Consider the following 13,820-nt stretch of genomic DNA (forward strand, 5'->3'; position numbering starts at 1 on the left):
CTGTCCCTATATAGTGGTTTTAATAGCACACTGCTAGTTGTATGGCACTGCATGTATGAAATATTATTGTGTGATCAGCTTTAGGGGACACACCTCAGTAAACTGGAGTGTTGGGTGTATGATTATACAGCAGAAGCTGTCATGGCACACAGAGAAATGCCTCAGTAATGGTACTATGTTGGTTGTTTCCACACATGTAGTATGTTGTTACACAGTGGGTTATGACATGTGTGAGCAAGCAGTGGATATTACCGGCCAGTTTGCCCTTTCTGTATCTGTATATAGTGGACATCCAAGTATCTGATGCTATAATGTGTTACCCTTGTACTGTCTTTTAGGAATAATGTACCAGAGATGACACCCACCCCTCTCAAATGCAGAGAATGAGATAATCTTGCAAGGACTAAGGCAGCATCATGACATCCTGCTATCCAGGGGAAGATATAATAGGGAACAGTGGTCAGACCTTGTCCATGATGTTAATACCATGAGCCAGAAGGCAGGACATATGAGCAGGTTCAATACCGGGCAAATTATATGATTAATGCTGCATATCAACAGGCAGCAGATATAGCAAGGGATTGTGCTGTCACTGGTGGAGGGCCTGCAGTGGAATGATGACTTTCAGCCACTGAGGAATTCCTGGCTTAACTAGGCACATGCACCAGCTCCCACACATTGTGGAGGTGGGTGCCACAGTTTCCACAGCTGAGGAGCATGCAGGTAAGCTTACTGTGCTCAGCATTATAATACTGTACCAGTCAGTGTGTCAGGCTGTAGATACTTTTATGTGGAGGTCAGGTCTTTGTTCTTTGGGGGGATGTAACCTCAGGTATACACTCATACACATATTGGGACCAGTACATTAATTAACACAGTAGCTACTGGAAATGTGAGATATATGCATGTATTACCTTGTTGTGCTACAATATGCAGTTATACTGACATTACCCCACCCTCAATTTTTCACAGGTCTGTCAGGTATTGCCCAAGGCTGTGGTCCTGCCCATGGTAAGTATGACACTTGTTTTGTTAAGGAGCTATTTTAGTATAGTATTGTTAAGTGCCAGAATAATGCCCACTGTACAGGTAATTATGCGTATAAACAGCATAGGATGTTTTGAAATGCCAGTCTAGAAGTGGTACCTAAGGTTTCAAGAGGGGATAGTCACAGCCACAGAGGGTATGTCTGTAGCAGAAACCTTTACATAGAACTGTGGTACCACAGGCTGCAGCTGTTGCTGCAGGTAGTAGACATATGCAGAGAGTGTGAACACTTTGGAGAACAAGTTGTAGGTGTATTTGTGTCAGATGTGTAAGCCTTGTTGTAGAGGCAGTGCCAGGCTGAGGGTACCCTTTACACTCCAATTAATACATGTGTTTAAGGTAAGTATGTTAGGCAACTGTGTCAGTAACAGAGTACTAGATGACACATAATACTACTATACGTATATGTGAAGTGTGTTCCTACCTGCAGGCCTGTGACATCATGAACTGAAACATGGTTATTTAATTTGTAATGCTTTGTGTGGATAAAGAGTGTATTCACATTGGTAGTTACAGTTAAGAGCAGATAAGGCTCCTAGTTTAAATGAGGCAAGGAATCTAAAAATGCCTTTTAAAATACAAAAGGTTGAAGGCAGATACATTAGGCAGTGAAATGTGTATTTTCATATAATTGTGAAGAGAGTTGTAATGGGTTTTATGTGTTTTTTTTTTTTCAATTGTAATGTCATAGCAAGTAAGTAAAAGTTAAATATTACTGGTCGTGGCTGACTTTATTTATCAAGTGATGGTTATAAAGGTCCTGATTTGAATTTGAATTGTATTCCAAGGTAGTGCTTTGTGGATGAAGACTGAGAAGGAAGTTGTTTGACTACTAATCCAGTTTTGAGTCTTCATTGCTATGAGTCTTCTATGCTTTTTGTACACAGTAGTGCAGGTATTAATGAACTGCTTTTTTTCATTTTTATTGGAGGTGACCATGGGGGTTGGAGTCTGTCCCCTACACAACCTGATATCAGTGTCTCCTTGGAGAGTGATGATGGTGGCCACAGTGAGGCACAGGTGGGGGTATCAGGAGCTGAATCTGTCCCAGAGGTAGACATCACTCTTCTTCCTGCATTGTCACCACACACAGTCTGTATGCCCACATATACCCCATCCCTGGAAGTCACAGATATTGGACAGTCAGAGGGTTGAGACATTGAACAGAAAGGTATGGTAATTATTGTTCCAGTGAGTGTAGACACTGACCATAGCCAGAGAGCTGGTGAGGACCCACACAGGTGGATTGACAAGGGTGTTTGTAGGAGGACTGCTGTCCATCCACCACCTGTGGCAGTTGTCACATCACAAGTCACATGGCACATTTTTTGGTCCATCATGGAGACACAGGTATGTTTTGAATGGAACACCAGGCTTGTGCTTAGGGTTATGGGTGCCACACACTCTGACATCCGTGACAGTCTCTACTGCACTGTGGACACCCTGGATCAGTTCAGTGATGCAGTAAACAGAATGTTTGCTGAGACAGTGTCTATCATGGACTGCACATTGTCTGTGCTGGGCCATGTGGTTAGAGTTGAACACTGGACCTGTATATGTATGTCAGCAGCACCATCTGCTGAGAGTCCACATGGCTGTGCACACTCATGCTCCCGTAATGGCAGTACATCCAGTGCTGTCCACACCATGATGTGGCAGGCCATGGGCTCATGGTCCTAGGAGATCCTGTGGGGACACGGTCCCAGTAGAGAGCAGTCACCATCAGTTAGTAGCACTTCTTCTGACTTTGAGCATGGAGGTGCCAGTGCATCTCCTGTCAGAGCCAGTTCCTATGCTCGGGGGCAGAGATGGTGAACTGTCAACTCTACCACGTATATTCCAAAGCTGTCCACCATGCACACATCTAGGGCTAGCACTGAATTTGACTGTGTACATGCACACACTCACACACCACTGTTAAATGCAGATCACCAACAGACACACACAGCACCTCTCCATGGTCCATCTTACATGCTCCCCCTGACTCACACACATGCTGTCTACCATTTGGGCCAGCCTAGGCCTCCTGCATCCCCACACAACACCCTGCTCAAGTGATTATACCTGTGCCACATTCCTGACATCCTTGACATTGATGCAGGGAAATTAAACTATCAGTCTGATGCACAGGATGACTATATTAGTTAACATGTACTTGTGTAATCCAGTGTTGTTTCACCATACCACTTGTAGTGGTAAGAGAGACACTGTATGCTGGCATCTATCATGAGTATGCCACATAAATTTGTGTACCTTATGTGATCCTTATGTTATATGTTGTTGACTTGGCTGTATAGTTACACAATGACAGGTGTGTCACAGGCCGTTTTCTGTTTCTTTTATATGAGTCTGGTTCGATAACCTATGGATACACAGTGGAAATAAAGCAGCACAGGATGGCATTTCAGCACAGCAGATATATGTCATCAGCAAGGTACAGTATTACAACTGCTTGGCTCCATAGATTCATATGTATATGACAGGCTAACAAGGACAATGTTGGCATTCAGCATGCCCATGCATACCTAGTCTGTGAGAAGGTCTGCTACCCTTTATAAGTGCCACCAGGGTTTTGATGGAGATGACACATCTACATATATCCTATATCTAGTACCAACATTTGCCTGGCAACAGTAATGATTGTTGTGTTCCGCATCCCAATGTGTAACCTGCACAAGATGTGTATCACAGCAGATGTGTGCATGGCATGCATAGGAAAACTGTTTCATGTAGGGTGTACTGCCTGTGTTACATACCTGTCTCACCAACATGTACTATGCATACCACACATGTTAGTCCTGCCATGGATACATGGGAGGTACACAGTGGAACTGACACCTCCCTGTATGAAACCATACACATCCCCTCCAAAGCATTTTGGAGACAGACTGCACATATACAGTCCTGACATGTTTTCTACAATGTGTATTGGTGTTCTACCTTGGAACCTGTGTGGCTGCAACAGTTGTACAATATGCCTGTGTAGTGACATGGCAAGGGTGCCATTGCACACAATGATAGCTGTGATGACTGCCACATTCAGTATACTAGTACCAGTCTGGGATGTACATCCCAATCCTATCAGTATTGATTTTACAGCAGTGAATGCATCCACATCTTTCAGGCCAGTGACAGTCAAAGGCTACAATACTCTCTGTGTTAAATTGATACATTCCATGGTTCCATAACATGTTGCAAAATGTTCTAACAGGCTCACACAAACACATGGCTACATTGAGGCTAGCAACATTTCCAATCAGTGTGTACAGGACATGCCAAGGCATGCACGTAGTGCAGTTTAGCTGTATGTAGGTGGGCACACTTACCTATTTAGTGGTACATACTACAGATCACAGTATGTGGTGTACACAACACACATCATGTCTGCTAGTACTATAATTTTAGGGCATATTATACTTCATGACATATGCAGGCCTTGTTGTGGTCAGTCCTTTGGGTGGGCCACATCACCCACTACAAAAAAAACACTGCAAAACCCTACTTATGTCTAGGCTACCACAGTTACATCATGTGGATATATACACACGCGCAACAAGTGGGCAGAAGTGAGACTAGAACCCCTACCTCTCTAGTCTTATATGCTATAGATCGCAGCACTTATCACATGTGCCACAACTTGCAACTGATGTCACAATATCAGCCGGTATTCTTCTTGCTGACATCATCAGGCGTTGTGGAAGCCAGCAGCAAATTACAGGGTCAAAACGTGCATAGCCATTGCAGGTGGATAGCCCATGAGGCATGTCTGTTAATTTGTAGAAGAATATACACACAGACATAGTCACACAACACCTGGGCTGGACTGAGATTAGAACCCCTTCCTATCTAGTCTTATACACTATAGATTGCAGTACTTATGGCATGTTCCATGGCTTACATCTGATAGTATACTGTCAGCTGGTAGTCTTAAGGTGGTGACATCATTAGGCATTGTAGAAGAGGGCAGTGTGGAAGCCAGCAGCAAGGTTTTGGGTCAAAAAGTGTATAACCATTCCAGGTTAATAGCCCATGAGGGCATGCCCATTCATACACACACACACACACACACACACACACACACACACACACACACACACACACACACACACACACACACACACACACCAAGTGGAGTGGAGTGAAATTAGAACCCCTACCTATCTAGTCATACAGACTATAGATCACAGGACTTATTGCATGCACCACACAATAATAAGTCTGCTGTATATCTGATTGCAGGCACAATACTTGTGCATTACACAATCTAGGCCTGTGTTGACCATCATCTGTGGCCTGCAGTGTAACATTGCTTCCTACAGTTATCTGCATCTAATATCTTAGCAGTGGGATAACTGTACTTATTGTATTTATGTGTGTACAGTTACCAGTATGGTCATATGTGGCTGCTTGCAGTGGCATAGTCATACCTGTGGGGAGGGACAAGTTGCCCTGTCCATACATGCATTGACAACATTATACATTACAGCACCTGCTCATCTGTGTCTGTCTAGATGGTGACATCCAGCAGTCACAGGGGTCTGTGGGCAACTGGAATTTGTATTGTTGCAACCTTAGCTTGGATCCTTTTAGCAACAGCATGGCTGTGTGATAGTGGAGATTTTTAATTACCATTCTTAGGGCACGTCAGACAATACAGCCATCCACACATATATCTATGTATATAACAGGGTTGCACATATAACTGTAGCTGTGTATGTGTATGATAAGTATATGTGCTATGTAGATATATGGGGGGATGTATGTATCATTTTAGTGTATATATATATATATATATATATATATATATATATATATATATATATATATATACATATCTATTTGACACTACATAGTGATAGATATACTATGCATGTGAGAGATAGTGACAGATGGATAAGTATGAATATATCTGTATGTATAGATATTTAGACATAACAAGTCATTTTGATGAAAGGACAATAGGATTGCACTCATTTTAACTAAGTGTATGGGCATGCCCAGTGGTACTGTCATTACATTTAAGGTGACTCCATTCCACACCTACCTGTACTCCAGTCCAGGACATTATATGTTATAGACATTAACACCCATCTCGTTTCTGCAGTACTGCACTTCACTCAAACTGTCTGCAGCATTCCCCAGCTGTGTGCTGTACTTAATATGTGACTGTGGTTGGTAATGTTGCACCACCAACAAACTGACAGTCTTCATACCTCTCAACTGTCCTGATTTCCACATAATGTCCAGCGTTTTGCCTCATATGTTTAGTTAGTTCCTCATACATTTGTGGTCTTCTGGTTCATAGGTTCATAGGCGTTTACTAAGCTAACAACCACAAGGGTATTTTTAAGCCTAGCCAGGCATCCCAAATCTCTGACAAGTTCTGATACCTTTGATAAGTATAAGCATAGACCTCAGAGATGAAACATTTACATGTTACCTCTGTCCATTAGAGACATAGGTGGCAAACCAGGGATGCATTTCCAGTTGCCATCCAATTTTCCAAGTTGCACTTGAACTGGGTTAGGGAGGAACTCTGCTTCACATGGATGGGGAGCCTGTTCCATAGATGGGGTTGTCTCTGAGATACATACATATCTCTCCAGCAGGTCTGATTTAAATCACAGGCAAGGTTTAAGTCTTTAGAATTGGTAATTCTGGTGATGTTTGTTTTGTGGATATGCAGGGTCTATCAGAGTGGGGTCTGACAATGCCCTCTATGCCAGGCATAGATCTCCCTTCAAAAGCCTGTAGGAGACAAAATACAGAGGTAGGGCGAATTATTGAATATTGATGTCATTACATTATACTACTTACAAACATATGTATTTTCAGACTTTATATCCTTCAGAATATATACAATAATTCAACACCTTTACTTCCATTGACTTCATAGGTTTAAGGGAACAATATTTGAAATCTATCCCTATGTTTGGGCCTTTGTTTCCCAATTGTACTGGCATAGTCCTAATATGTCCACATAGAGGTATGACAATTTGTGAAAACTCCAACATAGTACTGCCTTACAGGCAAAAGATCTGAGTAATTCCAGATTAGAACCATCAACACCATTCTCCATGCTAGCTTCCCTATTCCACTGAGCCACTCAGGCCACCAGACAGGGAGGAGTCATTCACACAATCAGCAGCATAAATATGTACATTGTTATCCTGCATGAGAAGAGACATACAATGGTGTGAGCAATATTTATGTTACAGCCCTGAGATAGCCTGGCCCACATGATATATGATAGGCGATTCCTGTTAAAGCAATTTTATAGGTACGCTGCTGTGTTGAGGGCGGTGAAACAATGGCACATGATCTGCTGGGACATGCAGTAGTCCAAATATCATGTGAGCCCACTGTTTAACATCTCCCTTAACTGATGTAATGAATATTCCAACCATGAAGCCTAGTGAATATTAAGGAACACATACTATTGGACTGGGTATCTGCAGTCCCATGTGGATGTTACATCTGTCCAATTAGCCCACTATATTTCCTAGCCAATGTCAGGGCATACTGGGCATGTCTACATCTCCCTACAGGGGCATCATCATCGGGCTCCTCCTCCAAGTCCTCTTGTGAGTGTGGCTATGGTGATGTATGCACTGGCGGGGGGCTGTGTTTCCGCATCCTTTTGCTGATCCAGCTGCAGCTGTTTCCACAGGGTCATATTATGTAGCATGGCACATACTATGAATATATGTGCACATGTGCCTGGAGATTACTGAAGGGTTCCACCAGATATATTGAAACATTGGAACTGTGAATTCAGCAGCCCAAACACACAATCTATGATGTTCTTAGTTTGTGCGTGTGCCTTATTATGGCATTCTTCCATGGGTGTGTGTGCATTTCTGATGGGCGTCATCATCCATGATTCCAGAGCATAGCCAGCATCCCCCACTAAATGGCCATGTGGAATGTCCCCCCCCTCAGGCAAACATCTGGTAAATCTTTGATGCATGCCAGATATAGGAGTTGAGATAATTGCCAGGGCTGCCAGCACACACATTCATGATAATGCATTGTTCATTGCACATGACCTGGCAGTTAATGGAGTGGTACCCTGCTCACTGGATGGTACCTTGATGTGTACATGAGTGCAATCTATGGCTCCCAGCACCTCAAGGGAGTGTGCTACATGGTAGAAATGTTGCATATTGCTGGCCCTTGCCTCAGGGGTGAGGTGAAAATGAATGTGTTCATTGACATGTGGTAGCATGGCATCCAAGAACTGGTAGAGTAGCCTGGATGCTGATGTCTGTGAGAACCTCATCATGTCCCCAGTTGGTCTTTGGAAGGTATCTGTGGCTATTATCCAAAGGGATACACATACCTGTGTTTGCACTGGGATGAGATTCCTTCTGTTGGCTCTGGGCCTGAGTTGAGGGTGGCAGAGATCATGAGTTCTTGTAGTATGTCCCTGTCCACCCTGTAAGACTCTACAATCTCCAGCTCATGTAGCTCTGGGAAAGTTACCCTGCACCTGAACACTGTTCTCCTCCTCAGCCTAGGCCTATTGTCAGCAGCACTAGCAACAGCATTGACTTCAGCACCTAGCACATACAGATGTGGCAGACCTGCAGCAGCCCCTAGAATTCATTCACTTAAACTTCCCAAGTCAGTACTCTAATGGTGCAGATTATGGGTAAAAATCAGAATGTAGAATGCATGTATACTTTATAGTGCTCTACTGTAGGTGCTGACTGTGTGCTTGGCTACCTGTGATGCATACCACCTGCCTAGTATATCATTGACATCATTTACTGGCCCTAGTTTAAGTTAAACAAGGGTCACAACTAATTATTACATCATTGTTTTTTACATACTATCAGCAATGTGGCCCAGGATGCAAACACGTGGCATGCAGTTAAACAAAGCTTAACAAGCACTGGACCCACCCCCTAAACTTTCCATTCTCAGCAAAGTGGTGCATCATGCAAACACGCAGCAATATGTGCCCTGTAGGTAAACATAGCTTAGACGTCAGTGAACACACACCACAAACTTTCCATGCTCAGCATAGCAGCATGCCACACAAACAGGCACAGCTAAGCTCCAATAAGCTTGGCAGGTCTTCAACATATCCTCTCCTAATGTCAGCTACCTCCTCTGTGGACACAAATGCAGTTCTCTACCTACATGAAAGGGATATGCGAACACGAGTACCCTATTTTGCTATTCAGTAAATCCACCTAATTTGCATAGGGATCCATGCTCACAACCTGGAAACTACACACTTCCAAGCCCTACCACATTAGCAACAGCACCAATGCACCATTGTAGATGCTCCATGCAGGGTCCAGTAATACATTTCTGTATCATAATACTGATTTGTATTTTCAACTGTTTTTTTTTTTTTTATATATATAAGGTATGTTTGTGCATTGAGGTGCACCGCACAAAAATGCCCAGATTATTAAAACATTTTTATATTAACATATTTTGCTTTAACTTTTGTGACACACAGCGGATAGTTTTGCTCATTTTTGTCTGTGGTATGCCATTTCTGTCCATCTATCTTCATTTTTCAGCCCCTTTTGGCTGTCTACATTCCTGTACATGGAATTTTTCCATGTACACTACTGACACTGACACAGGCTCTGCAGGGCTGCCTATCTGCTTGCTAGATCACTCTACTTTCCTCACTTGCATGAGTTTCACCTCTTTATGAGGTCATTTGAATGCCATGAAACTTCCCACATTGGTGCATACATGCTGCGGTGCCTACTGGTTTGCACACCTGCTTACTTTCGTGTAAGCAGTATGGCACTATGCCTGCACAATAAAAAAAAATGTACGCTTTATTAAATTCACCCCATGGAGAAAGATGGATGATCTTGAAAACTGCTGATGCAAGAGTAACATCAGGATAATTGGAATACAAGAGTGAGTGCATGACAGTGAACTGGATTTATCTGTAATACAGCTCCAAAAGGAGATAGTCATGATATCAGGAAATCATGAGATACTAATAGAGAGACTACTCAGATTGTGGCAGCAGCAAGTATAAAGCAGACCCAAGCATGTTTTAGAATGTTTACATTCCTTTGCTGTAAAAAATGAAATAACAAGGCAAACAAAATGACTTGCAGCTATACTATTTGCATGGATGTTCATAGTGCTAGTCAAGGATTATTTAGAGATTCTCTATAGGAGCAATAAAAATAAATGAACTAAGAATGAATAGAACACCTGCATGGTTGAAATACCTTGCAGTTATCAATGCACAGAAGGATGGGTGATTTTTCAGGCTATACAATAAAGAATATGTTTACAGCCAGCTGAACAAAACAGAGAGTAAAACTCTGGACCACCTGCAACATATGGACTGGGAGATCAAATGTAGACATTGGAAAAGTGATGCATAGACACTAGGAGGACATGCAATGTCAGATGCTGACATAGCACCCCAGCAGGGAAGAAGAAAAGATCAGGAAATACAGATGGGTTGCATGATTGTAAAATAGCTAATGTTTCACCTGTATGGCTTCTGAATGTCTATTTGCATATATCCCCAAGAGGTTTAAGGTATTACATAGTAAAGACTCCTGATTAGATAAGGCTATCCATGTAGACTTAGTGCCAAGCCAACACAGAGTGTACGTGTTTGCACAATGAGCAGCAGTGCTAATTTGATATGCATGCCACGCATTGACCTTACACAAATACAAATGCGGTTTGTGGCCAGCAAAGTGTTGATGGTCAAGAAAACATATAAAGCAAAATGAGCACCTGTAGACATGTAAACATGTTTACCTATGTGCAAAGTAGGTCTGTAGGATTGTGCAGAAAGCCACAATGACTACGAGGGGTTTAATATAAAGCAATATATATAGGTGAAACACATTATATGAAGGTATATTCAGAGCAGAGTAGTGCGCAAACCTATTTTAGGCATACTGAATAAAAGTTTTGCAAACTGATCAGCAAGGGTACATAGACTGCATTAGAAATAATTATTCAGTGTATTGAAAGGGGCACACACCTGAATTGTAGGAATGAACACAGGGGAAGAGTAAAGATGAAACATGGTAATGCATAGTAGATGACGGCATGTCAATGTACGTACACCACAAAGACAAGACATTTATGGCATGAACACTAATCACATACAGTATGAACTGCTATTTACATCTCCTTTGTGGGTATAGCCATATAAACATCATATAGTTATTGAATAATATGTAACTGTCAGACAAGGTGACACATCAATGGAGAGGATTCTTCATGATGGAAGCATCCTGACAAAAACACTGGAGGGTACATTTTTCAAAAAAGGGTATACACACTAGAGGGCAGGTGCATATTGTTAAGCTGTGCAAAATGAGTTGCCTGAATATGACAGTAGTGTTAGCATAATTCTCAACCAAATAGGATACACAGCAAAAGCTCATGGACAACAGTAGATAGAAGCATGCACAATCATGAATAATATCAACATGATACCACCATTAATCCATGTCATTGACATAACATACGTGAATGTGAGTGATAACTGATGGTTCTGCATGATCACACTTTTTCAACTGTCATGACTTGTCATTAATCTATGAGGGTACTCAAGCACACCTTCATCAAAAATCAACATCTGTCAGAGGTGTTAGGAGACACTGTTACACCTGTATATGAAATTACAAGCAATCTTGGCTAGTTGACAGGTTTGCATGGTATATATATGCCACAATCCATGTAGTCCATGCCATCAATGTATTCAATCAGCTATGTATTTACTGTGTGCATCACAGAAACACATATAACATATGCAGCTTGTATAACACCTTGAAGGAAGCTCCCTGCTGTCAACCCCTAATGTTTATGCACCAAAAAAAAAACTTAGATGTGCTCGATAAGATATGTCGAAGCTGACTGTGGAAACAATTGTAAAAATGAGTAACTCTTTCCTGGAAGATGTGTTGGGAGGTACATGAAAAAGGGTACATTGTGCTCAGTTATTAGTGATGAGGGCTGAGAACTATGGAACTATAATGCCCTTTGATGTGGATGTCCCACACATAGTCAGAAGTTGTGCTACATACAAGAGGGTGGTCACCACTGTGGGCACATGCTGGTGGACATTCCACATGCCATCTACCTGAGTACATAGGTCACATACCACTTGGTCTGCTCATAGGGGTGTGCTGTCTATATTAAGACTATCTTTTGTATTTGCTTTCATAATGGAACTACTTCACCCATGATTTTTCTTCATCGACCATGTCTCCATGGCTGTGGCAGCAACCCTTTGTGTGTGTTGATACTATCTGTATTATCCCAATACCATACTAGGATTCAATGATTGTCAACAATTTGTAGTCCTCCACAAAGCTGGAGTAAGGATGTGTATGTCTTAAATAATGAAGAAAAGGGCTTATCACAGAGCCTTCAGGTACAAACCTGATCACTTGACTGTATATAGAGGTATCTTCACACACTGCAACATATTTATCTGACACTTATGTGATCCAGTTGTCTACCTACTTGTTGATGTAGGTGTTTACAGCCAATAGAGACAGATTCTCTGTGATACTTGACTGTGGATTTGTGTCAAATGGCATGGCCCGGTCAAGTTATGCAGAATGATAGTTTTATCATCATGCATGCCCTTGGTAACTATTTTGAAGACAGTGAACAAATGTAATAGACAGATGGATCCTTAACAAATCAAACATGGATTTGGTGCATATTCAAGTTATTACCTGTGTCCCTTTAGAGAAGGTCCATGATTACTTGTTGGCCAACCTCACAGATGAGGAGCGTAAGGATGGGTCTATGACTGCATGCATCTGGTGATGCTCCCCCAGTCAGAAGGATGCATTTTCCTGTACACCCTTCTACAGGAACATAGGCTGTCTGGAGGATGTTTTGAAATATGGATCCAACTGTGTCTGGTAGGTCAGGTTTTAAGTCAGGCTATAGGCAACCTGTGGCCCATTGATTCAGTGTTATTAGCCATAGAGAACACACAAATGTGCTGCCCCTGGGAATATAAACTGAGTAATGTTTGCATTTATACATTGGCTGATGTCCAGTGGCAACATGGGACTGACGTGAGAAAAACTGTCAGCTAGTGGATTATTTTCGCAAGTTGTGTATGTTTGGTGTGGTATCTACATACAGATTTGTGCTTAGTTGTGTATTCCCCTTTACATTTCACATTTATTGGAATAAATTATTTCTGAAAAGACCTCCAAATACAACCTTGGTCATTCATCCCATTCCACACACTGGTGCTATTTACATGGAGTTATACAATTGTACCAATGTCATGTACTTACCTCTATTGCACAACATATGCTTCTATACGTGTTTCATGGGAAAGCTACATTTGAGAGGCCTGATGCCATATAAGGACACATTACAGATCAATTGTTTGTGGCTCATGCAGAACATTTCCTGACACAAATGCTAATAGTCACACAATGGTGCTGGTGATGCCTCAGTAATCCTAGGGAATTGCAATACAACTGCACATACAATGAATTCCATAAGGTTACAACTGAATCCAAGCATGTGATATATTGTTGTATATAACACAGCATAAAAACATGCATGAAACAAAACTGATGTGACCATATACTCAATATGAATTTATATTGATATCTATCACAGTGGTATGTAGACACACCTGTGTCATACTGCAAATGTCACTGTGATGTTTGAATGTGGACTTTGTAGAAGGTTGATCTGCTTCAATACAACAACATGTGCCCTAATAAGGCAACAGTATACATAAAAGTATAGCATACTCTGTCAACTGTTCTCAG

The sequence above is a fragment of the Protopterus annectens genome, chromosome 8.part0, assembly GCF_019279795.1.
Source record: "Protopterus annectens isolate FY-2018-M chromosome 8.part0, PAN1.0, whole genome shotgun sequence".
NCBI classification, from domain to species: domain Eukaryota; kingdom Metazoa; phylum Chordata; order Ceratodontiformes; family Protopteridae; genus Protopterus; species Protopterus annectens.